This window comes from Neomonachus schauinslandi, chromosome 13 (assembly GCF_002201575.2).
Source record: "Neomonachus schauinslandi chromosome 13, ASM220157v2, whole genome shotgun sequence".
In the NCBI taxonomy this organism is placed as follows: domain Eukaryota; kingdom Metazoa; phylum Chordata; class Mammalia; order Carnivora; family Phocidae; genus Neomonachus; species Neomonachus schauinslandi.
Genome location: NC_058415.1, coordinates 72,640,559 through 72,665,744, shown reverse-complemented (window position 1 = coordinate 72,665,744; position 25,186 = coordinate 72,640,559). Strand labels below are relative to the sequence as shown.

At 37.3% G+C, this 25,186-nt stretch overlaps 1 protein-coding gene and 1 pseudogene across 3 annotated transcripts in view; one reads left to right on the top strand and one right to left on the bottom strand.

Annotated features, from left to right (window-relative positions):
* PTBP3 (polypyrimidine tract binding protein 3) overlaps positions 1-25,186 on the top strand; it is a 126,678-nt gene that overhangs the window by 5,583 nt on the left and 95,909 nt on the right. The gene's annotated exons all lie outside the window — the stretch shown is intronic.
* Positions 2,576-2,973, bottom strand: LOC110581819 (annotated as a pseudogene).

Below are 25,186 nucleotides of genomic sequence, written 5' to 3'. Positions count from 1 at the left end.
AGCCACCCAGGCTCACCTAAAATATGATTTTTTAAAATGATGATACTCCATATGTTTTCTGGGTAGTCTTCCTATTTTAAATGATTAGATGAGTATAGAAAAACTCATGTTTAGTGGACTAAAATTGGCTTCTAATAATGATCATGCCTGTCAATATAAAGGAAAGAACGAAACAGCATATTTAAATTAATTTTGAAGATCAACTTTTTATTTGCTTGACCAGAGCTTAGCAAAGTACAGCCTGTGGACCAAATCCAGCTTGCCACCTGTTTTGTAAATAGTTTTGTTGGAACACAGCCATGCTAATTCCATATTGTCTGGTGACTTTCACAATCGAATGGTAGAGTTGAATAGTTGTAGCCGTTGATCTTATGACCACAAAGCCTAAAATATTTACTTTCTGGCCCTTTTCAGAAAAAGCTTGCCTGCTGCTGTGCTTGAGCTATACAAAATATAGAAGGCCATTGCTGGAATTTTTTTTTTTAATTGGGCTATAATTTACATAGAGTGAAATGCATAGTTTTCAAGGATACAGTGCAATAAATTTTATCAAATGTATCCACCTGTGTTTCCTACTCCCCAGTCAAGGCACTAGAAAATCACTGTAAAATGTTCTTTGTTGTCTTTTTCCAGACTCATTCTAGAAAACTGTTGTGATTTCTGTCATCAGATTATTTTTTCCTGTTTCTGAACTTAATATAAATGGAATAAAATATTTAGACATCGTATATACAGTGTAAGCTCTTTGATGTCTGGCTTCTTTTACTCAGCAAATGATTGTTTATAGATTGATTTATTTATTTTAGGGGGGGAGGGGCAGAGGAAGAGGGGGCCTCACTGTCTCGGCCCCACCTCATGACCCTGAGATCACCACCTGAGCCATAACCAAGAGTCCCTTGCTCAGCTGGTCGCTCAACTGGCCGACTGAGCCAGCCAGGCGCCCTTCAGCAAAATGATTTTTAGATTCAACCATGTTACATGTGTCAGTAGTTCATTATTTTTATTTCTGAGAGTATTCCATTATGTGAATGTATTACAATATTTAAAATGTATTCTCATGTTGGTAGATGTTTGGTTCTTTCCAGATTTGGGCTATAATGAATAAAGCTGCTATAAGCATTTGTTTATGTCTTTGGGTAGATACAGGTTTCATTCTACAGCATAGGGAGGAGTAGAATTAGATAATGTGTATCTTTAAATTGTAACAAACTCTCGAACTATTTTGTTAAATGTTGTACCACTTTATACTCTTACCTAGCTTTGTATTAGACTTTAGGTTGCCCACATCCTTGTTTACCTGTGCATATTGCCAGTCTTCACTTTTATCCATTCTAATGGGTGTAACCAGAATTGATAACAGTAGCTCATTATAGTTTTAATTTGCATTGATCTCATGACTGGTGGTGGTGCTTACCTTTTTGTGTATTTCTACCCTTTCATGTGTTTTTAGTCATTCACTTACCTTTTGTGAATGTCTACTAAGTCTTTTACCTGTTTTTTTAAAAAGATTTATTTATTGGGGCGCCTGGGTGCCTCGGTTGAGTGGCTGCCTTTGGCTGGGTCGTGGTCCAGGGGCCCTGGGATTGAGCCCCGCATTGGGCTCCCTCTTCAGCAGGGAGTCTTTTTCTCCCTTTGTCTCTGCTCTCCCCTCCCTCCACGATCTCTCTCACGCTGTCTCTCAAATAAATAAAATCTTCTTTAAAAAAATATTCATTTTTAGCGAGAGGGAGGGAGGAAGGGAAATAGGGCATGGGGAGAGGGGCTGAGGGAGAAAGTCTTAAGCAGACTGTCTCTGAGCACAGAGCCTGATTGGGGCTTGATCTCAGGACCCTAAGATCATGACCTGAGCTGAAACAAAGAGTTGGCTGCTTAACCAGGCGCTCCTTTTACCTATTTTTTTATTTTAATTTTATTTATTATTTTTAATTTTTTTTTTTAAGATTTTTAAAATTTATTTATTTGAGAGAGAGAGGGAGTAGAGGGAGAAGCAGGTTCCCCATTGAGCAGGGAGCCAATGCAGGGCTGGATCCCAGGACACTGGGATCCTGACTTGGGCCAAAAGCAGATAAAAGCCACCCAGGTGCCCCTAGTAAGGTCTTTTTTTAATCTTCTCTGACAGTCTTTCTTATAATTGGTATATATAGACCATTCACACTTCAAGGGATGATTTAGTTGGATTAATATCTACCTTGTTCATAACTGTTTTCTATTGTTAAAAAAAAATCAACCTAGGAAATTTGAAGATCTAATTGGATTTATTACGCGATTCATGAATCAGGCAGCATCCCAGCTAACAAGTAGAGGGGAGCTTCAAGGTCTTGTACAACAGGTTTTTATAGGAAGGAAGGTGGGGCAAGAAGTTACTAGCGAAAGAAAAGAAGGGATTGTTTAGGCAAGATCACCTTCTTTTACAGGGGTCTTATGCAGATTACCTCATCTTCCTTTGGGGGATTGAGAGGACCCTGTGACAGATTACCTTATTGATGCTGATCAGAAAATTCTTGACTGTCCAGATTTCATGATTTGTCTTTTTTTTTCCTTTGAGGCATTTTATTTGCAAGTATGTATTACATCCCTAGAAAAAGAATCCCAGGATTTTCCCTCCTGTGTGTTTTCATCTTGCTTCTTCATGGTCCATGATGCCAGCTGAGGTTGTCAGTACAATGAAACCAAACTGGCAGGACGGGAGCAGGTTATTCTGCCATTTTTCTAGATCTTTCAGTTGCACATCAAATCTGGGGCTGATCACTCCACACTTGTTTAACCTGCCCGTGAGGTTCACAACAATTTTCCCCGCTCTGTGATCATCAGTGATTTCAAATTCGCCAATGTAACCATGCTTCATCATCAGTGAAAAACCGGACTATGACTTTGGAGCACAGCCTAATAAGAACCTGGCGTTTGCCTCTCTTCTCAGTGTTGTTAATGCTCTTGAGAGCATCTGCCAGGACATTCATGCGCACCATTATGGCGGCACGGAAAGATGGCAGAAAGTCATGATTTGTCTTAAGTGATGCCATGTTGGGCCTGTGGTTTTCTTTGTTAACCTATTCATTGACTTGTTCTTTGTTTCATTTTCTTCCTCCTCTGGTTTTAATTGAACAATTGTATGATTTTATACTTACTTTAAACATTTTTTTAGTGGTTGCCCTATACATTCTAATGTGTGCAGTATACAGACATTAGCTACTCAAAGTCCATCTTCAGATAACACTATACTGCTTTATGTACACCTTATGACAGCATTTTCATTTACTCCTTCCTGTCCCTTATGACACTGTTACCCTTCATTTCACTTAACCAAATGCAATAATCATCCACTGCATTGTTATGATTATGACATCATGTTAACAGTTATCTTTTAGACCAATTAAGAATAGGATGTATATTTTATTTTACCTTCATCTAGTCCCTCTCCCACAGTCTTCCTTTCCTTATGTGGATCTGAGTTTCTGATGTATATAATTTTCCTTCTCTCCAAAGAACAACTTTTTTTAAAGATTTTATTTATTCATTTGAGAGAGAGAGAGAGCACGCGCATGCACACACATGGGGGAGGTGAGGAGAAGCTGACTCCCTGTTGAGCAGGGAGCCAGACACGGGGCTGGATCCCAGACCTGGAGATCATGAATTGAGCTGAAGGCAGACACTTAACCATCTGAGCTAACCCAGGCTCCTCTCCGAAAAACTTTTTTTTTTTCTCTTTTAACTTTTATTGCAGAGCAGGACTACTGACAATCAATTCTCTTGGTTTTTGTCTGAGAAAGTCTTTATTTCTCCTTTACCTTTTTTTTTTTTTTTAAAGTAGACTCCATGCCTGGTGTGGAGCCCAATTCAGGGCTCGGACACACATCAAGACCTGGGCTGAGACCAAAAGTTGGACACTTTACTGAATTAGCCCCCCCGGGTCCCCCATCCTTTATTTTTGATGGTTTTTTTTATACAGAAATTTAGGGTTATGGGTTTTTTTTTTTTTTTTTCTTAATACTTTAAATATTTCATTCTATTTTCTTGATGCTTGCGGTGTTTCTGATGAGAAAGAAACCTATAATTCTTACCTTTATTCCTCTCTATGTATGTAAGGTGTTTTTTCCCGTCTGTTTTTTCCCCAAGATCTTCAATATTTTCTTTATTTGGACTCTGTTCTTTGAAATAGGGTTTTAAGGGTTCTTTATATATTCTAGGTGTAAGTCCTTTTTTAGATATATGTGTTGTGAATATTTTCTCTCAGTCTGTTGCTTGTTTATTCATTTCTTAATGGTGTCTTGATAAATAGAAGAGTTTAATTTTGATAAATTCCTTTTCCATTTTTTGGTTATGGCATTCTCTTCTTGTCTAAGAAATCGGCTTATCCCAAGGATAGAAAGATACTCTATTTATTTGTTTTAAAAAAAACTGTGCTTTTGGGACACCTAGGTGGCTTAGTCGATTAAGAGTCTGCCTTTGGCTCAGGTCATGATCTCAGGGTCCTGGGATCAAATCCCACATTGGGCTCCTTGCTCATCGGGGAGCCTGCTTCTCCCTCTGCCTGCCGCTCCCCCTGCTTGTTCCCTGTCTCTCTCTGACAAATAAATAAGTAAAATCTAAAAAAAGTCTGTACTTTGAACTTTTATAAAAGGTTAGGTCTGAGATGAATCTCAGATTTGTTTTTGTATGTGGTAGAGGTGGAGATTGACTTGTTTCCATATGGTTATCTAGTTAGTTCAGCACCTTTTGTTAAAAAGATTCTCCTTTATGTAATGAATTGTTTTGGTACCATTATTTGAAAATCAGCTCACCATTTGTGAGTGTGTCTATTTATGCACACTGAATTTTTATCCATTATCTATTTATTATGTTAATCTCACACTGTCTTGATAACAATGGATTTATAGTGTGTCTTAAAATCAAGTAGTGTAGGGGCACCTAGGTGGCTCACTCGTTAAGTGTCTGCCTTCGGCTCAGGTCATGATCCCAGGGTCCTGGGATCAAGCCCTGCATTGGGCTCCCTACTCAGCGGGAAGCCTGCTTCTCCCTCTCCCACTCCCCTGCTTGTGTTCACTCTCTCTCTGTGTGTCTCTCCCTGGCAAATAAGTAAATAAAATCTTTAAAAAAAAAAAAATCAAGTAATGTAGGTCCTCCAACTTTGTTCGTCTTTATCAATATTGTTTTAGCTATACTAAGTCATTTACTTAAAAATTTACAATTAGCTCATCAGTTTCTATTTAGAAGCTGGGATAATGACTGCAATTGCACAGACTATATAGGTCAATTAGGGAGAAATTGACGTTTCAACCATACTGAGTGTTGTAATCTGTAGAATAGAGTATTTCAATTTTTTAGGTCTTCTGTAATTTATTTTAGTGCTGTTTTGTAATTTTCAGTGTACAGTTTACATGTATATTTTAAATGTATCCCTTTTTTGTATGGCAAATTGTGTTCTTGTCAATATACAGAAATACTTCGCACATTTACTCTGTAACTTACTGCTGTTACTGTATTTTTTTTAATTGCTTAGGATTTTTTTTTTTTTTATGTACATGATCATGTCATCTGTAAATATAGTTTTATTTCTTCCTTCCCAGTCTGGATGATTTTTTTTCTTGCCTTAATTCAAAATTTAAGACCTCCAGTATGATGCTAAGTAGAGGTGACAACATCCTTATCTTCTTCCTGCTCATAAGGGAAAGCAGTCCATCTTTGTTAGCTGTAGGTTTTTCTTAGATGCCTTTCTCATGTTGAAAAATTGCTTTCTGTTCGTTGCTGTTTTTTATTAACATGAATGGGTGTTGGATTTGGATCTTTCAAGGAATTTGTACATTGGAGCTAAATTGTTGAATATAGGGGCATAAAATTGCTCATATTTCCTTATCTTGTTAATCTGTCTAGGATCTGTAATGATTTCCATCTTTTCAGTTCTGATACTGGTAATTCATGTTTTCTTTCTTTCTTTCTTTCTTCTTTCGCTGATTGGTCTAGCTAGAGGTTTTCAGTATTACTGATCTTTTTCAAAAGGCAATTTTTGATTTCATTTATTTTCTCTTGGTTGACTTCTATTTCATCACTTTCAACTCTATTATTAAGATTTATTCTCTTACATTTTCTGTGGGTCAGGAATCTAGGTATGGCTTAGCTGAGTCCTCTGACTTTGGGGCTCTTACATAAGAGTGTTATCAAGGTGTTGGTAGATGCTGCAGTCATTTTCTGTGGAAGAATCTGCTTCCAAGCTCACTCATATGACTGGCAGGAGTCTGTTCCTCCTAGGCTGTTGATCTGAGGGCCTCACTTCCTCATTTCTTGTTGGCTTAAGGCTGCACTCAATTTCTTGCCACCTGGGTCTCTCAATAGTGTGCTTGCCTCAGCAACTTGTTTCTCCCAAGTAACCAATAGACAGAGTAAGAGTTAAGCCGAAGTCAGTCTTTTGAAACCTAATCTGGGAGGGGGCAACCTATCACTTTTGCTAAAGTATTCTGCTCTTAGAGGTATGTCACTAGGTGTAGCCTACACCGAAGGGTAGGGTGTTACACCTGGGTGTGAATACTAGGCAATGGGGACCATCTTAAAGGTTTGCTTACTACTCCAGAAGAGAAATTGCAGAGTGGTGTAGGGGTAATGCACATGTTCAGCTTTACTAGATAGTTCCAGAGTACTAATTGGCAGTGTTTGAGAGTTACTATTACTAGAAATTCTCACCAGCACTTGGTATTTTCACTTGAGATATATATTTTTTTAAAAATTTTATTTATTGGGGCGCCTGGGTGGCTCAGTCGTTAAGCGTCTGCCTTCAGCTCAGGTCATATTCCCAGGGTTCTGGGATTGAGCCCCGTATCAGGCTCCCTGCTCTGCGGGAAGCCTGCTTTTCCCTCTCCCACTCCCCCTGCTTGTGTTCCCTCTCTGGCTGTCTCTCTCTGTGTCAAATAAATAAAATAAAATAAAAAAAGATTTTATTTATTTGAGAGAAAGAGAAGGAGAGACAGTGAGAGAGTATAAGCAGGGAGGAGAGGCAGAAACTGGCTCCCCGCAGAGCAAGGAGCCTGATGCAGGGCTCGATCCCAGTGATCATGACCTGAGCTGAAGGCAGATGCTTAACTGACTGAGCCACCCAGGCACCCCTCACTTGAGATGTTCTTAATGTAATCATTTTAGTGCTATATATTTTCCTCTAAACACAGCTTTAGCCACATCCCAAAAGTTTTATTTGTTCTGTTTTCATTTTTATCGAGAGTAAATCAAACGGCGAGAATGTAGGAGGTAATAAGTAACTTAAATGAAATGTACAAATTCCTTTAAAGACAGAAAATATTAAGTGACCAAAACTGACATGAGTTAGAAAGTATTCCCTTTTATAAAAAGAGTTTGTATAAGATTAATGTTATTTGTTCCTTAAATCTTTGATAAAATTCAGTATAGCTATTTGTGGTAAAGTTTTTAATTATGAACTCAGTTTTTTAAAAAACAGATCCTATGTTAATTCCGATTTTAAATTTCTTTAGCTGTATCCCACAGATTTTGTTATACCAGTGCGTGCAGGTGTGGGGGAAGGGCAGAGGGAAAGTATCTCCAAGCAGACTCCCTGCTGAGCTAGGAGCCAGAAACAGGGCTGGATCTCATAACCCATGAGATCACCACCACCGAGCCAAAACCAAGAGTTGTATGCTTAACCAACTGAGCCACCCAGAGGCCCCTGCTACACTGGGTTTTTATTTTCACTCAGTTTAAACTATTTTCTGTTGTGATTTCTCCTGTGACCCATGATTGTTTCTATGTGTGTGGTTTAATTTCTAAATATTTAAGGTTTTCCCAGATACCTTCATGTTACTGGTTTTTTTAATGTTACTTTGAATCAGTTTAGTCTTTTTACATTTCCTGAAATTTGTTTTTTGTTTTGTTTTGTTTTTTATTAACATATAATGTATTATTTGTTTCAGCGGTACAGGTCTGTGACTCCATCAGTCTTACACAATTCACAGCGCTCACCATAGTACATACCCTCCCCAATGTCTGTCACCCAGCCACCCCATCCCTCCTACCCCCCTCCACTCCAGCAACCCTCAGTTTGTTTCCTGAGATTAAGTGTCTCTTACAGTTTGTCTCCCTCTCTGGTTTCGTCTTGTTTCATTTTTCCCCCTCCCTTCCTCTATGATCCTCTGTCTTGTTTCTCAAATTCCTCATATCAGTGAGATCATATAATACTTATCTTTCTCTGACTTATTTCCCTTAGCATAATTACCCTCTAGTTCCATCCACATCATTGCAAATGGCAAGAGTTCATTTTTTTTTTTTTTAAAGATTTATTTATTTATTTGACAGAGAGAGACACAGCGAGAGAGGGAACACAAGCGGGGGAGTGGAAGAGGGAGAAGCAGGCTTCCCACGGAGCAGGGAGCCCGATGCGGGGCTCGATCCCAGGACCCTGGGATCATGACCTGAGCCAAAGGCAGACGCTTAACGACTGAGCCACCCAGGCGCCCCAAGAGTTCATTTGTTTTGATGGCTGCATAATATTCCTGTGTGTGTGTGTGTGTGTGTGTGTGTGTGTGTGTGTGTGTGTACCACATTTTCTTTATCTATTCATCTGTTGATGGACATCTAGGCTCTTTCCATAGTTTGGCTATTGTGGATGGTGCTGCTATAAACATTGGGGTGCAGGTGCCCCTTCAGATCACTGCATTTGTATCTTTGGGGTAAATACCCAGTAGTGCAATTGCTGGGTCGTAGGGTAGCTCTATTTTCAACTTTTTGAGGAACTTCCATACTGTTTTCCAGAGTGGCTGCACCAGCTTGCATTCCCACCAACAGTGTAGGAGGGTTCCCTTTCTCTGCATCCTCGCCAACATCTGTCATTTCCTGACTTGTTAATTTTAGCCATTCTGACTGGTGTGAGGTGGTATCTCATTGAGGTTTTGATTTGTGTTTCCCTGATACCCAGTAATGTTGAGCACTTTTTCATGTGTCAGTTGGCCATTTGGATGTCTTTGTAGAAATGTCTGTTCATGTCTTCCCCCCACTTCTTGATTGGATTCTTTGTTCTTTGGGTGTTGAGTTTGATAAATTCTTTATAGATTTTGGATACCAGCCCTTTATCTGATATGTCATTTGCAAATATCTTCTCCCATTCCATCGTTGTCTATTGATTTTGTTGACTGTTTCCTTTGCTGTGCAAAAGCTTTTTATCTTAATGAAGTCCCAATAGTTCATTTTGCCCTTGCTTCCCTTGCCTTTGGCAATGTTTCTAGGAAGAAATTGCTGCGGCTGAGGTCGAAGAGGTTGCTGCCTGTGTTCTCCTCAAGGATTTTGGTGGATTCCTGTCTCACATTTAGGCCTTTCATCCATTTTGAGTCTATTTTTGTGTGTGGTGTAAGGAAATGGTCCAGTTTCATTCTTCTGCATGTGGCTGTCCAATTTTCCCAATACCATTTGTTGAAGAGACTGTCTTTTTTCCATTGGACATTCTTTCCTGCTTTTTTGAAGAGTAGTTGACCATAGAGTTGAGGGTCCATTTCTGGGCTCTCTGTTCTGTTCCGTTGATCTATGTGTCTGTTTTTGTGCCAGTACCATACTGTCTTGATGATGACAGCTTTGTAATAGAGCTTGAAGTCCGGAATTGTGATGCCACCAGCTTAGCTTTTCTTTTTCAACATTCCTCTGGCTATTCGGGGACTTTTTTTTTTTTTAAGATTTTTTTTTTTTTATTTGAGAGAGAGAGAGCATGAGGGGGGAGGGTCAGAGGGAGAAGCAGACTCCCCGCTGAGCAGGGAGCCTGATGTGGGACTCGATCCCGGGACTCCAGGATCATGACCCGAAACGAAGGCAGACGCTCAACCGACTGAGCCACCCAGGCGTCCCTATTCGGCGACTTTTCTGGTTCCATACAAATTTTAAGATTATTTGTTCCATTTCTTTGAAAAAAGTTGATGGTGGGGTGCCTGGGTTGCTCGGTCGTTAAGCGTCCACCTTCGGCTCAGGTCATGATCCCAGGGTCCTGGGATCGAGCCCCGCATCAGGCTCCCTGCTCCACGGGAAGCCTGCTTCTCCCTCTCCCACTCCCCCTGCTTGTGTTCCCTCTCTCACTGTCTGTCTCTGTCAAATAAATAAATAAATCTTTTTTAAAAAAAAAAGAAAAAAGTTGATGGTAGTTTGATAAGGATTGCATTAAATGTGTAGATTGCTCTAGGTAGCATAGACATTTTAACAATATTTGTTCTTCCAATCCATGAGCATGGAAAGTTTTTCCATTTCTTTGTGTCTTCCTCAGTTTCTTTCATGAGTATTTATATATTTATAGTTTTCTGAGTACAGATTCTTTGCCTCTTTGGTTAGATTTGTGCCTCGGTATCTTATGGTTTTGGGTGCAGTTGTTAAATGGGATGGACTCCTTAATTTCTCTTCCTGAAATTCGTTTTAATTTCAAGCATATGGTCTGTATGAATGGTCTATATACATTTGAAAAGAATGTATAGTTTACTTTTGTTGAGTGTATTGCCTTATAAATGTCAGTAAAATAAGCTGTTTGAAAATTCAAGTCTTCTGGGGTGCCTGGTTGGCTCAGTCAGTAGAGCATCCACCTTTTTTTTTTTTTAGATTGTATTTATTTATTTGAGAGAGTGCACAAGCAGGGGGAGCAGCAGGCAGAGGGAGAGGGAGAAGCGGGCTCCGTGCTGAGCAGAGAGCCCAACGTGGGACTCAATCCCAGGACCCTGGGATCATGACCTGAGCCGAAGGCAGATGCTTAACAACTGAGCCACCCAGGCACCTGAGCATCCAACTTTTGATCTTGGAGGTTGAGCCCCATATTGGGTGTACAGATTACTTAAAACAAACAAACAAACAAAAAAACAAAAATTCAAGTTTTCTGATATACTTACTGCGATTTTCCTTTTGTTCTGTTAATTACCGAAGGAGGAGAGAATATTGGCATTTCCAGCCATAATTACGGATTTTTTATTTCTTTGTAGTTGTGACAGTTCTTGCTTTATTGTGTAAGGTGTCCCTCACTTTGAGTTTATCCATTCCTTTGTAGCTAGATTTAGGTTGTTTGTTTTTGGCAGGAATACCACAGAAATGGTGTTATCTTCTGAGTGTATTGTATCAGAATGCAAAGGATGTTGATTTGTCCTATTAGTTGTAATGTTAATTTTGATCACTTGGTTGGGCGCCTGGGTGGCTCAGTTGGTTAAGCGACTGCCTTCGGCTCAGGTCATGATCCTGGAGTCCCGGGATTGAGTCCCACATCGGGCTCCCTGCTTGACGGGGAGTCTGCTTCTGCCTCTGACCCTCCCCCCTCTCATGTGCTTGCTCTCTCTCTCTCTCTCTCTCTGTCTCAAAAAAAAAAAAAATCTTTAAAAAAAAAATTTTTTTTTGATCACTTGGTTAAGGTTGTGTTTGCCAGGTTTTCCACTGTAAATTTATTGTTTTTCCCTTGAAAGTTTGGTTGATCTCACCTGTAAAGCCATCTGTGCCTGGGTTGGGAATAGAAGACGGGAGGTCTTTATTAATTCAGTATCTTTAATTTGTATGGTTTAATTCAAGTTCTCTGTTTCCTCTCTCACTAATTTCTGAATTTTATATTTTTCTAGGAATGCATTCATTTTATTATTTCTTTTATAAGTTTATTCTGCAGTTCATAATACTCATGTTAATTTTTAATCTCTGTAGTCCTCAGTTATTCTTTTTTTGTTCTGAATTGTTTGTTTCTTCTGTTGTTGATCTGTTATGCTAGAGGCCCAGGTATTGTTTTAAAAGAACCAGTTTTTGGGGCGCCTGGGTGGCTCAGTTGGTTAAGCGACTGCCTTCAGCTCAGGTCATGATCCTGGAGTCCCTGGATCGAGTCCCGCATCAGGCTCCCTGCTTGGCAGGGAGTCTGCTTCGTCCTCTGACCCTATTCCCTCTCATGTGTTCTCTCTCTCTCATTCTCTCTGTCTCAAATAAATAAATAAAATCTTTAAAAAAAAAAAAAAAGAACCAGTTTTTGGTTTTTATTAATCCTTAAGTGATTTTTTCAGTTCTTGATTTCATGGTTTTCTGGTCTTTAAAATTTTTTCTTCTTTCATGTTAGTTTGGGTTTGTTCTCTTGCTCCTTTTCTAACTTCTTTGAATTGGATATTTAACCCACTTATTTTTTTTATTACTTTTTATTTTTTTATTTTTAAAGATTTTATTTATTATTTGACAGAGAGAGACATAGTGAGAGAGGGAACACAAGCAGGGGGAGTAGGAGAGGGAGAAGCAGGCTTCCCCGCGGTGCAGGGAGCCCAATGTGGGGCTCGATCCCAGGACCCTGGGATCATGACCTGAGCCGAAGGCAGACGCTTAACGACTGAGCCACCCAGGCGCCCCTAACCCACTTATTTTTAAATTTCCCTTTTTCATCTGTAAATTTATCTTAAAGTGTTAAAGCTGGAAACCATAAGTTTGTATTTTCATTTTATTGTATCTTAAGTATTTTTACATTTTTATTATGATTTAAAAAAATGTCCTTTTTTACTCAAGATTGTTTACTGGTGTTAAAATTTTAGTTTCCAAACATTAGCTACTTTTTTGTTATTATTTCTAATTTTATTGTAGGGTTTCTGTTCAATATATTCTTTTGGATTATATTGAGATTTCTTTCTTTTACAAACTAATGTAGGGATTGGCAAACTATGACCCAAGGGCTAAATAGTTCACTGCCATCTGTTTTTATACATCCTGAAAGCTTAAATGCTAAAATGGCTTTTACACTTGCAAATAGTAAAAATAAATAAATAAATAAATAAAAATAATCGGAAGATTACTGTGTCTTATGACAAGTGAAAAATAGATGAGATTTGTGTCTCAGTGTCTGTAAATGACGTTTTATGGAACACAGCCATGCTTATTCATTTTCATTTTGTTTGTGGTTGCGTTTGTGTATTGTGGCAAGACCATATGACCTGCAAAGCCTAAAATACTTAATATTTGACCCTTTACAAATAAAGTTTGTCAACCTGATACAGTATCTTTTTGTGTGTGTATTCTTAGCTGGATGTCTGTTTCTGCAGTCAACGTATCTATTAACTCAAGTTATTGATTGTATTATTTGCTTTTTTTTTTTTTGGTCATATTTTGTATGTTTGTTCTATTTGTAAGAGGCATGTATTAACATTTCAACTCAACGTTGATTTATCTCTTTTCCTTATTATATTTCATCATAATGATGATGATCCAGAATTTTAGTTTTGGATTATATGTATTTCTCATTTTCTCTAGGATTCAACTTTTTTTTTAAGATCTATTTTATTTTATTTAAGATTTATTTATTTGTTTATTTGACAGAGAGAGAGATAGCGAGAGCAGGAACACAAGCAGGGGGAGTGGGAGAAGGGAGAAGCAGGCTTCCCGCCGAGCAGGGAGCCCAACTCGGGGCTTGATCCCAGGACCCTGGGATCATGACCCGAGCTGAAGGCAGACAGACGCTTAATGACTGAGCCACCCAGGCGCCCCTAAGATCTATTTATTTTAGGGGGGGGGGGAGAGTGTATAAGTGGGGGGAGGGGCAGAGGGAGAAAGAGAGGGGAAGCAGACTCCCTGCTGAGCATGGAGCTCAGGACCTTGAGATCATGACCTGAGCCAAAAACAAGAGTTGGAGGCTCAACCAACTGAGCCACCCAGGCGCCCCTCAACTTTTTTTTTTTTCTAACAATATAAATTTCAAGATATCTGATCAGTTTCTTTTATGTCTCTCACATCATCTCTTAGCTTTGTTTTTCAGTTGGTCTGAGTGCTTTTTTTCCAAAAAAAAAACCACAACATTTTGTGTGTGGCAAATTTGGTGAGGCTTATGTATCTCTGAAAATATTTTTAGGCAGGAATAGAATTCAAAAACCTTTCTTCCAGCTTGTCCTCACACTGAGACCTTTGTGTTCTCAACTGTAGTTGGTAGCTACTTGTCTCCATCATCCCTCCCCCGTGTACTAGTTCATATTGGCCTTCAACTTCCTCAAGGTTTCTCTCTCATTATTTTGGTTCCTTAAAAAACCACACATGTGTATGCCTTAAACTTATGAGTAAGGAAAAAACCACACATGTGCACGTTCTCCATGGTTTTGGAGATGGGAATTAACAGTTCATGTTAATTTGCTAATTTCAGGCTTCAGATTAACCTGTTTATTACCAAGTACAGTGAGTACAAAGGACCATCACCTAGATACATTATTTTGAAATTTTAGAATTCCATGAAGACATGACTGTGAAAGCTTTCAGGAGGGAAAAAACAAGTCACCTTCAAAGAAATGTCATTCTGGTATCTTACCAGCCACACTATCTGCTAAATGAAAATGGGACAGTGTTTATAATTTTCTTAGGACAATATTAACCCAGAATTTTTTTTTTTAACTAAGTCAGATGTTTAATTATGAGGGTACAACTATGAAGATAGAATTTTCAGACATGCATGGATCCAGAGAGTTTGCTTTGTGTTTACCATTATTTTAGGTGGTTACTTAAAGATACTCTGGCAAAATGATCAAGTAAACTAAGGACAATGAAGACACAAGTTCAAAAAAAAGTTAAGCCAACCCAGAAAACTAAAAAGAAAACTTGTTCAGAAGGCCTAGAAAGTATTGTTTTTTGTTTTTGTTTTTTTTAGAAAGCATTCTTGATTGAAGCAGGAGGAAGCAGAAAAAGAAAGGAAATCATGAGCTCACTGTGAACCAAATTAGAATGTGGTGTGATATTGATTGACCACTTGATCTTCATTCTAGGAATTTTTTTTTTCAAGTGGTCCTAATTTTGTGACATTAGACTGTAAAGAGTGAAATGTGATAAGGTATATGTTTCCTTGAACAATATTTACATAGTCATAAAAATGTAAATGCTGTTTAATGAGTTTTTAGCTTTGAGTCAAACTTGGACAGGATATGAGTGAAGGAAGCCTAGAATGCTCTTGTTGCAGGCCAGAATGTAACAAGTATAAAGATAAAAAATAAAAGTGAAGCTGGCAGAGGCAGGGAAGGAGAGAACAGATAACTTGCCCTAACAGATTTGTCTTTCAAAATGGAGAATTAAGAGGTTGTCAAATTCACAAAATAAGCAATAAAACTATACAGTTAGTATTTAAGAGTTAAATATAAATTATTTAAGAATTAAAATTAATCACATATATTTCAAACATTAAGAGGACAAGAAAATGGAAAAGTTTAAGAGATAAATTTTTAAGGTTTCATATTAGAGTTAAGTTGGTTTATTTTTAAAGTTGATAACTCAAAAGTAGTGGTATAACCATATTATCTAGGGTTATAGGGACAACCATTAGACTGAGAACTGTTTAAAGATTAGGATTGGGGTGAAGGGATTTGCTTTATCATATAAACTTCTTTGTAATAGTTGATATAGAGCATGTATTTGATGAAAGTAAAAATTTATAAATAAAAGTTAAAAGAACAGAAGTAATTCAACAAAAAATAAATTCAACCATGTGTATATAGAGAAGTCTCATTTGCACTGTTGTTCTCCTAGTCTTCCCCCCAAAGGTAACAATTTTATTAGTTTTTCATTTACTTTCTAGTACCCTTTTTGCAAGTAAAGGCAAGTATACATATTTTTTCTTCCTCTTCCAGTACAAAAGGCAGCATATTTATATCCACTGTTCTTCACTTTGATTTTCTCAATAAAACAGAGGGAATCTTCCTCAAAGTTCCTTCCCCCTTTTCTAATTTTTTTCTTAAGATTTTATTTATTTATTTTTTAAGTAATCTCTACACCCAGCGTAGGGCTTGAAGTCACAACCCCGATATCAAGAGTCACATGTTCTACGTACTAATCTAGCCAGGCACCCGATTCTAGTTTTTTTAACAGCTGCAAAATATCCTGTGGATATAGAAATTAATTCATTAGGTTCTCTATTGATGGACTCTTACGTTATTTACAATATTGTGCTATAATAAACGGTTCCACATGAATAATCTTTAGATATTTAGAGGGTGTGTTTGTGAAGTAGAGTCTAGACATGGGATTGCTATATCAAAGTTTAAATGTGTTGCAGGTAAATAGTACCAGAAACTCCACTGGGATGGTACTATTTTGCAGAACCCAGTTCTGTTAGATTGTGCTGTTGAGATTGTGCTGTTGAGATTGTGCTGTTGAACTTTTGGATTTTTGCCAGTCTTATTGGTGAGAAATGTTATCTCAGTGTAGAGTTTTGTTTTGTTTTGTTTTTTAATACACGAGTGAGGTAGAGCATATTTTTATGTCTTTAAGGGTTGTTTGTATTCCCCTTTCTTTTGGATGTTGGTTCTTGTCCTTTTACCTCAATCAGTCTTTCTTTTCAACATAGAAGCTCTTTGTAAATTAGGGAAGTAAATCCTTTGTCTACAATGAATTGAAGATATTTACTCCCAGTGTGTCATTTGACCTGCTTATGAAATTTTCTGCCATGTGGAGCCTTTTGATTTTTGAATAATTGAATTTTATGTATTTGTGTGTTTGCTTATTTTTAGTATAACTGGATTTTGAATCATAGATAACAGGCTCTCCCTAGTCAAGTCTTGTAAAAGAATTCATTCATTTTTTTTCTGAATACTAGTATGATTATTTTTCACATTTAGATTTTTATTCATTTGGGGTTTATCCTGGTGTATGGTGTGAGGTATGGGGTCAACTTTATCTTTTTCCAGATGACTATCCAGTTTTCCAGATATCATTTATTATAAAGTCCATTTTCTCTACTGTAAATTGATGATATACTTTGGTACTTTAGCTGTTGCAAATGTAATATGACCATAGGTATAAGACCCTGGTCATTCTAATTGTCAGTTAACCTGAGAGAGAACAATAGGGCAGGGGGGAGGGAAGCTTCCTTCTAAATAATAATAGCTACTAAATCCTTTATGTGTATTTTTGTGTGAATCATCACAACACTATGAGGAAGATGTTTTTATTTTCATCTCAGACATGGGAACAGGAACAGAGAAACCAAATAATTTATCCTTCACTTAGAGAGTAGTGGAGTCTGGATTTAAATCCAAAGAGTGTGATTCCGTAGGCCTGTGCTGTTTAACACATTTAACCCTACAACACTGTGTCCCATCTCTGATCTTAGTGGAGGCAGCACAGAGGCTCCAGTTTCTCCTCCTTTCAAATTCATTGCTAATGCTGCTGTAGCAGCAATGGCTATGGAGATAGAACCTAAACAAAAGAAGGGTGTCTGGGGTCCAGCCTTACAAGAGAGCTGCAAAAAAAGTTAAGATTTGTTTGGCCATTTGGGTTTGGCAGGTGTACAGAAAATAGTTAATGTAGCAGGCTAGAGACTGCTATCCTTAGGAAGGCTGTTTGTAAGGTTGGCCCTTGGCTAGAATCCTGGCTGGTAAACAGTTCCCTACATTGATATGACTTGTCCTTAAATGATAAGAGTGTCTTATTGTTCCTAGAGTGTTTGTATAAATGATATGGTTTATACTTTGTCTCTGGGAGTCTGGAATTTTGGTACATGCTAGGCATAGGGTATCTGTGTGACCAGCTCCCAGTAAAAGCCCTGGGCAGTGAATCTCTAATGACCTTCCCTGGTAGATAACATTCCATGTATGTTAGTTATCACAATTCATTGCTGGAGGAATTAAGTGTGTGTGGCTCTACTGGGAGAGAACTCTTGGAAGCTTGCACTTGGTGTCCCTGGATTTTGCCCCAATCACCTTTCTCTTTTGCTTGCTTTGCCTTGTATCCTTCCATTGTAATGAGTCTTAGCTATGAACACAACTTATGTCAAGTCCTTTGAGTCCTTTTAAAGAATTATTGAACCTGGAGTTGGTCTTGAGGCTAAATCTAGACATCGACATTAAAATGTTGTGATTTGGGCAGTAGGGGTATGTATGTATATGTGAGAGTGGGAATTGGAGAGAGGGAGAAAATAAATGAATTTATATAGAATTTGAGATTCTTATAACTTTGGGAGGTTAGCAGCTGAGACTAACATCAGAGGAGAGTTTCCTTTCTTACGTGCAGAAGGAATACTGGCAGGTTAACAGTGGTTTGTGCTCAGTCACTACTGCAGACAGGAACTTTATTCAGCAGCTGTATTGCTAGTGATGACATTTGGAGCAACAGCATCAACAGCCATGGAGCAGTGTAGTAGCTGCAGAGTCAGCCTTTTAGACTGAGCTAGCCCTCCTCAGATTTTAGGATTTGTTATTTAAGAGAGGACTTCTTCTTACGAAAATAAGACATTTTCTTGAGAAGTTGTATGACAGTTGTGGGTGAAAGAAGAAAAAGCCAAATCCCTAATCATAGGTTTTAACATCTCTCTCAATCATTCCTGGAATAAGTAGACATAACATCAGTATTCTATTTACAAGTACTGCTTATGCCCTTCTCCCCCAGATTAAAAAAAAATGCATTTTATTCCTATCTTGCTAGGTATCAGTATACAAGAAGTCCTTTATGAAAAAGAACTTTGCATATTTATTGTAACATTAGACCAATTTTACAGAAGAGGATACCAAACCTGTGATGTTACTGTAACATAATACTTTAGATCAAACAGGCAGTAAGTGGCAGGGGCTAGATTCAAACAAAGGTTTGTTGGCAAAGCACATGCTCTGTTTTTTATACCATGGTGCCTGTATTGGCTTTAGGGAAATTAATATTCCATATAGCATTTGGTTAATAAGCAGCACTATTTTTGGAAATTGGTTTGTTCTAGGACAAATAAATAGTATACTGTTTTATTAGAATTAGGGATGGAAGCATAGTTTCTAGTCTGCTTAAGTAGTAAGGTATATTTGTAATTTCACTAAGATCAAAAAGAGGTTGGAATACTGTCCTATTTTTGTGATGCTTTGGGGTTCCATATGTTAGGGCTCATTACCATTCACTCTGATTTCTTAATGTTTGTTCTTTAAAGAAGCATGAACTAGCTTAAGTCCATATAATGTGGCTCTTATAAAATTTATAGCTGCTTATAGGTCATTAAATGATGCAAAAAGAAATTTTACTTTTTGTTTTTTAAAAGAAATTTTATTTTAAGAAATATAAAATTAAATGTTTTATTAACATTTTTGAGATGGTAATATGGTAATGGTCAGTAGTAGAATTGGCCAAAAATCCTCATGAAGTGTATTTGATTGAAAGATCCAGTATGGAGCTTGAGACACATGGCGGCAAAATTTTATTTATTTATTTATTTATAAGATTTTATTTATTAGAGAAAACACGAGTTGGGGGGAGGGGCAGAGGGAGAGGGAGAAGCAGACGCCCTGCTGAGCAGGGAGCCTGCCATGGGGCTCAATCCCAGGACCCCAAGATCATGACCTGAGCTGAAAGCAGACACTTAACCAAATGAGCCACCCAGGCGCCCCAGCAAAATTTTTAAAGTTCATTATTTTTCAAAATGAAAATAACCCCTTTCTCTCTAATTAATATTTACACATGACAAGCGGATAAGCCAGATATAATAATCCCTACTAACATTTAGGTGAATTTGCTTTTCTCAACACAGTAGCCAGAATGATCCTTTAAAAAGTAAATTGGATCACTTTACTCTTCTGTTCAAAACTCTGTGTCCCTCATTTCACACAATAACATCTTTTAGAATGGCCTTCAATGCCACACATGCTATTACACACCCTCCAATGTCTTTATTTCTCTTTACCCCTTGCTCACTCCCAGTAACAGTTGCCTTCTCAGTTTCCTAGAACATGCAAGGCATTCTATACCAGTTTCGTCTGCTTACAACATTCTTCTCTCAGATACCTACATAGCTTACTCCTTACCTTCTTTAAGACTTTGCTTAAGTGTCACTTTCTTTTAGGTCTTTCCTTCACTGCTTGTTTAAAATTGTAATTCTCCTCCTCATCTTTGGCTACTGCTTTCCTTACTTTTAAAAAAGCACTTATTTATTTTAAAAGTTTGTTTGTTTATGTGAGAAAGAGACAGAGAGTGAGAGAGAACACGAGCGGGGTGAGGGGCAGAGGGAGAAGCAGACTCCCCGCTGAGCAGGGAACCGGGTGTGGGCTCCATCCCGGGACTCCAGGATTATGACCCAAGCCAAAGGCAGACACCCAACTGACTGAGCCACCCAGGTGCCCCAGAAAGCACTTATGACTTCAAAACATATATAATTTAAAATTTTTGATTATTATCTGTTTCCTTCTGCAATATTGTAAGCTCCGTACATTAAGGGCAGGGGTTTTTTGGTCATTCACTGGGATTTTCCCCAGTGGTAAAAGACTTGGCTCTCATAGTTGGGTGCTCAGTAAATATTTGTTGGATTTGTTGAATGAAGGAATGTTATTGCTAAGGCAATTATACATGTTGAATTCAATACGTATGGACTGTGCTGTATAGTAGGAACTAAATATTCAAATAAATGGCATTTTGGTTGCATGTCATGAATAAGAAGGCTTTTGGAGGAATAATTTAGTCATTTAAAAAGTTAATATTTTTTTGCTAAGATGCCCATATAAAATGAAGGCATTCAAGATCATTTTATTGAAACTGGTTCATCAGTGGGATTTTGAACATTGCCACAGCTGCATGTTTGAATTTGCCCCATCGTTGCCTTTTTTATTCTCACTGTCCTAAAATCTCAAAAGTGGCAGCTTTGGAAAAGAAAATATTAGAAGTGAACAATGTGGTAACTATTTTGGGGGTGGGGGTGGTAATTGTTTTTTAAGAAATGTGTTTAGGCACAGTCACACATTTTGTAGATGAAGAGTTTGATGGGGCCACAGTGTTTGTGGGAATATGATCTCCAAGTCATTTTTAGGGGTAGAGTTACCAATAATAGCTAGTGCCTTTGGGTTTGGATGTGCTTTGAGTTACAGGAGGCTGTGAAAGGGTGAATGTTAACAAAAGGTTGAATTAAAAAAAAAATACTTGGAGTTACTGCCTCACAGTTAATCTGAAAGCCTCACTGAATATTCAGTTTATTCCCTTCTCTATATAATTTTTATTCATTTTTTAAGCAAAAAAGTTTTGAATATAGATACATTGTAAAACATTATAGTAGGTTCTGTGGAGGAGGATATAAAGGTGATTAATCAGGAGACCATAATCAACAAGTGGATATAGTATGGTGAGACTTTACATAATATCACTTATTTCTATTTATGGAAAAACATAGTTAACAGAGCAAGATTAACATGTGTTTTCTGTTCTGGAAAGTGTTCACAAAGCCTCACTAAGACTGTCTGCTAGAAATTTAATAGAGGGGGCTACCTTGGCTTTACGGTAGAACTTGGATATTAATTTCAGTATTTTAGATTATTTTTCTTGAAGTACTAGGATCATAGACAATTCTGAGGTAGTTTTGATAGCCTCTTTTTTATGGTCATAGCGTCTTCATAGGCTAAAACAAATGATATCTTGAATATCATATGCATTTTAGGTATGATCTGAAATTTAACTGTGAGTTAATGGTTTATTTTCAGAATCTTCCTTACATGCTACTTTAGTGGCTGTTTCTCAGTTGGGTGGATTGCCTTCTATCATATTAATAATGTCTCTTTAATGCTAACTAAAACCACTTCCCATCAAATTTGATAATGAAACACTTTATTTGTGCTGCTTAATTACAATATTCCTTTGCTTTGTTGTCCTGTGTATTTCATTATTTAACAGGAGGGAACTTCAGTAATTGATACTTGAGGCAGGGAAACTGATTGGTATGTTGACTTAGCCAGAGAGCTAACAAGCCCACAGGGCAACTGCTGCACTTATGTAAATTTACTGTGTGTTTCTAAGGAGACTGTTGATCCAGTGTTTTCATACAGCCCACTTCCGAGATGTCTTCATTATTTGGCTTGTTAAAGCCTTTTTGTATAATGTTAATTTGTTTATCTGTAGCACAGGGGTCTTCATCCTGTTTATTTTCCACCCATCTCTTAAACCATAATCTCTCATAGTAGTCAGCCCTTGGGAGAGATATTCAATTTACCTTCCTTAGTATAGTGGAAAATTGCTTTTCAGACACTTAGAATATAAATATTAAGTATAATTTTCAGAAATTTTTTTTGAACTGAAGTAGTTTATAATTATAGGCGGTGATGTGTTTTCAGGAGAAAGAATTTATGTCTAGGAAAGAAAAGTTGTTTTGTAAAAGAAGGGAATGTTTAAAGTAATACAGAACTAATTGAGTTTTTCTCATCTTTTACAGAGCTTTACAAAGTAATATGACTTTTGGGATTTGAGCTTTGTAATATTAAACAAACATTTGTTTTCTATAATTTGAAAATGAATTCTTGGGGAGGAAAGCTAGCCAGTAAATTTTGATTATCAGAATACTTTTTCTATGACCTCATTTTCAAATGTAAGCTCTTTTTGCTGTCCTTGTCTGTTGTTTATCAATCCTGAAATTATTAGGGTCAAAATAAAATATAATTATTTGAGAGATGTGTGGTTTATTCTGTCTGATGAATAGTCAACCCTTTTTCTGATATAAAACAGGATTTCCAGGTATGAAGCTTTAGGATCAAATCTTTTTTCTTGTGTATTCAGTGTAAAAATAAAAATACCCATTCCAACACGTCACTTGATACGATAGTGTTTGCTTTACTTATGTGTAATTTTAGGTATATTCTTTTTTGAAAGCTTCTCCTGTTGCTCTTTAAAGATCTAGTAGAATTATCAGACTTAAATGTTTTTATTTTGAAGACTGCAGTGTTCATCATTTTTTTATTATGACAGTTTATATTTTATGTGGAAGCATTGAGTGTGACAGTTAAGATGTTATATTAATTTATTTAAGATGTCATATAAATTTAATTATTCTGGTTTTTCTATACTTGAATATTTGATCACATTTTTAGGCTAAATTTTTTTTATAGTTAGAAGTCCAAATGCTAATTCAGTGATTAAGAATAAAGTTTTAAAAAATCTGTTAAGTGAATAGTTTTATTATATTTGATTGATTCATCATTTAACCATGAGAGGAATTAGGCCAACTGCAAAGTTAGGGGACACAGTCCACAGAAGACTACCCTCACTTCTGACACCAGTTATAAGTTCTGGGGGTTTCCAGAACCAATGCTGAGGTCCCATAATTTGCTAGAAGGATTTATGGAACTCACTGAAAGCTGTTACTGATTGTTACAGGGAAAGAATATAGATTTAAGTCAGCCAAGGGAAGAAACACATTAGGCCAAGTCTGGGGAAGTACCAAACAGAGCATCCTTTGTCCTCTCTCTCTTTTTTTTTTTTTAGATTTTTTTATTTATTTGCGAGAGAGAGAATGAGAGACAGAGAGCATGAGAGGGAGGAGGGTCAGAGGGAGAAGCAGACTCCCCGCTGAGCAGGGAGCCCAATGTGGGATTCGATCCTGGGCCTCCAGGACCATGACCTGAGCCGAAGGCAGTCACCCAACCGAGCCACCCAGGCGCCCCCCTTTGTCCGTCCTCTCTTTATGGCATTAGGACACATTATTTTCCCAGCATCAGTGTGTGACAGTACTTAAGGAGTATTGTCAAACAGGGAAGCTCACTTGTGCTTTAGTAATTAAGTATATTTTTGTCGAGAAGCTCCTTTATGTAGGCATTATTGATTGCCTTTGAGGCTAATTTCAGTCTTCAAGCATGACTAAAAGCCAACATCCACTCTAAATCACACTGTTGATCTTTTTGGTGGGGTCAGTACCTACCCTAAGACTGGCAGTGACCTAAGCCCCCAGGTTTAAAAAGGAAAGTAAAAAGATACTTCTTTAAGGTGTGACCTTCCTGGGGTTTAGATGTTACTCCCAGAAGGAGGGGGCAAAAGCCACACCTCTCACTGGCAAGGTTAAATTCTTTACTATACAAACTGTGAGCCAAACTCTGAGTAATATTAAAATGAGGTGGTCATGTGCTAATTCTAACAATATTTGAAAGGCCCTTATAGAAATAAAAATACTTCTTACTAGTCACTTGTAGTATAGTAGTAACTAGAAGTTACTCTACATTGTTGAGTAAGAACTAGAGATTTCTCGCAGTCTTACTTTACACTCACAAAGGAAAAATTGTTTATTTCACTTCTGAATATTTATTTTGAATAGAATATAAAAGACAAAATACTGCATTCTAAAGGAAGTAATAATGTAGCATAATTTAGGATACCAATAAATTGCAAGTAACACTAATATTTAATAATAGGATAGTTAAGTGTGCCATTATAAAATTTTAAGAATCCATTAAAAATAATTATGAAGAATATAACAATGTAGCAAAAGTTTATCAGTTATAAAAGAGTTACAGAGAGGAACATAGATTCATATTATAACTTTGCAAAATGCACTTAAAAATGAATTATAAAAATAAAAAACTAGCTATTTAACATCTGTAGATTTATTCTGAGATAATTGAATGAGTATGCAAAGTTGCTTAATTAAGGATGGGTATAGAGAAAACTTTTACTTCTTTTTTCTCTCTTAACAGATCTTATCAATGTTCTGCAGGAAAAGTCCTAATGCCCAGGGGGATACATAGTTTATTCTTTCTCATTCCCAGAGGTTAATCATAAATGGGACTGTTAGATCTCCTCTGTAATCCTATACAAAGAGGGTTTCAATTTTATTTATTAGAAAGGGATATATATTTTAAGAGTTTGTTACATAAAATATGAAAAGCGTTGCTTTCAGTTTTTCTTTTTTTTAAGAATTTATTTGAGAGAGAGAGCACATGAGTAGGGGGGAGAGGTAGAGGGAGAGTGAGAAGCAGACTCCCCGCTGGGGAGGGAGCCTGATGTGGGACTTGATCCCAGGACCTTGGGATCATGACCAGAGCCAAAGACAGACGCTTAACCAACTGAGCCACCCAGGAGCCCAATTGCTTTCAGTTTTTAAGCGTGTTTTATGAAAACCAAGTCTTTTATCAATTTTTTTAAATCAGTTTTTTTGTTGTTAGAATGGGGAAGTGACATTTCTTTTTAAAACTTTAAAAAGTTTTCTTTATTGAAAGAATGTTACCTTTCACCTTTTTGATTGTTACCTAGTAATAACTACATTGAATATGTGTAACTTTTGAAAATGACTGAGTAATTAGTCATCAGTGTTTATTGCCAGTGTTTAAGGGATGCCTATGTATTAGAAATTTTTTTTTTTTAAGATTTTATTTATTTATTTGAGACAGAGAGAATGAGATACAGAGAGCATGAGAGGGAGGAGGGTCAGAGGGAGAAGCAGACTCCCTGCTCCGTGGGAAGCCTGCTTCTCCCTCTCCCACTCCCTCTGCTTGTGTTCCCTCTTTCGCTGTGTCTCTCTGTCAAATAAATAAATAAAATCTTTAAAAAA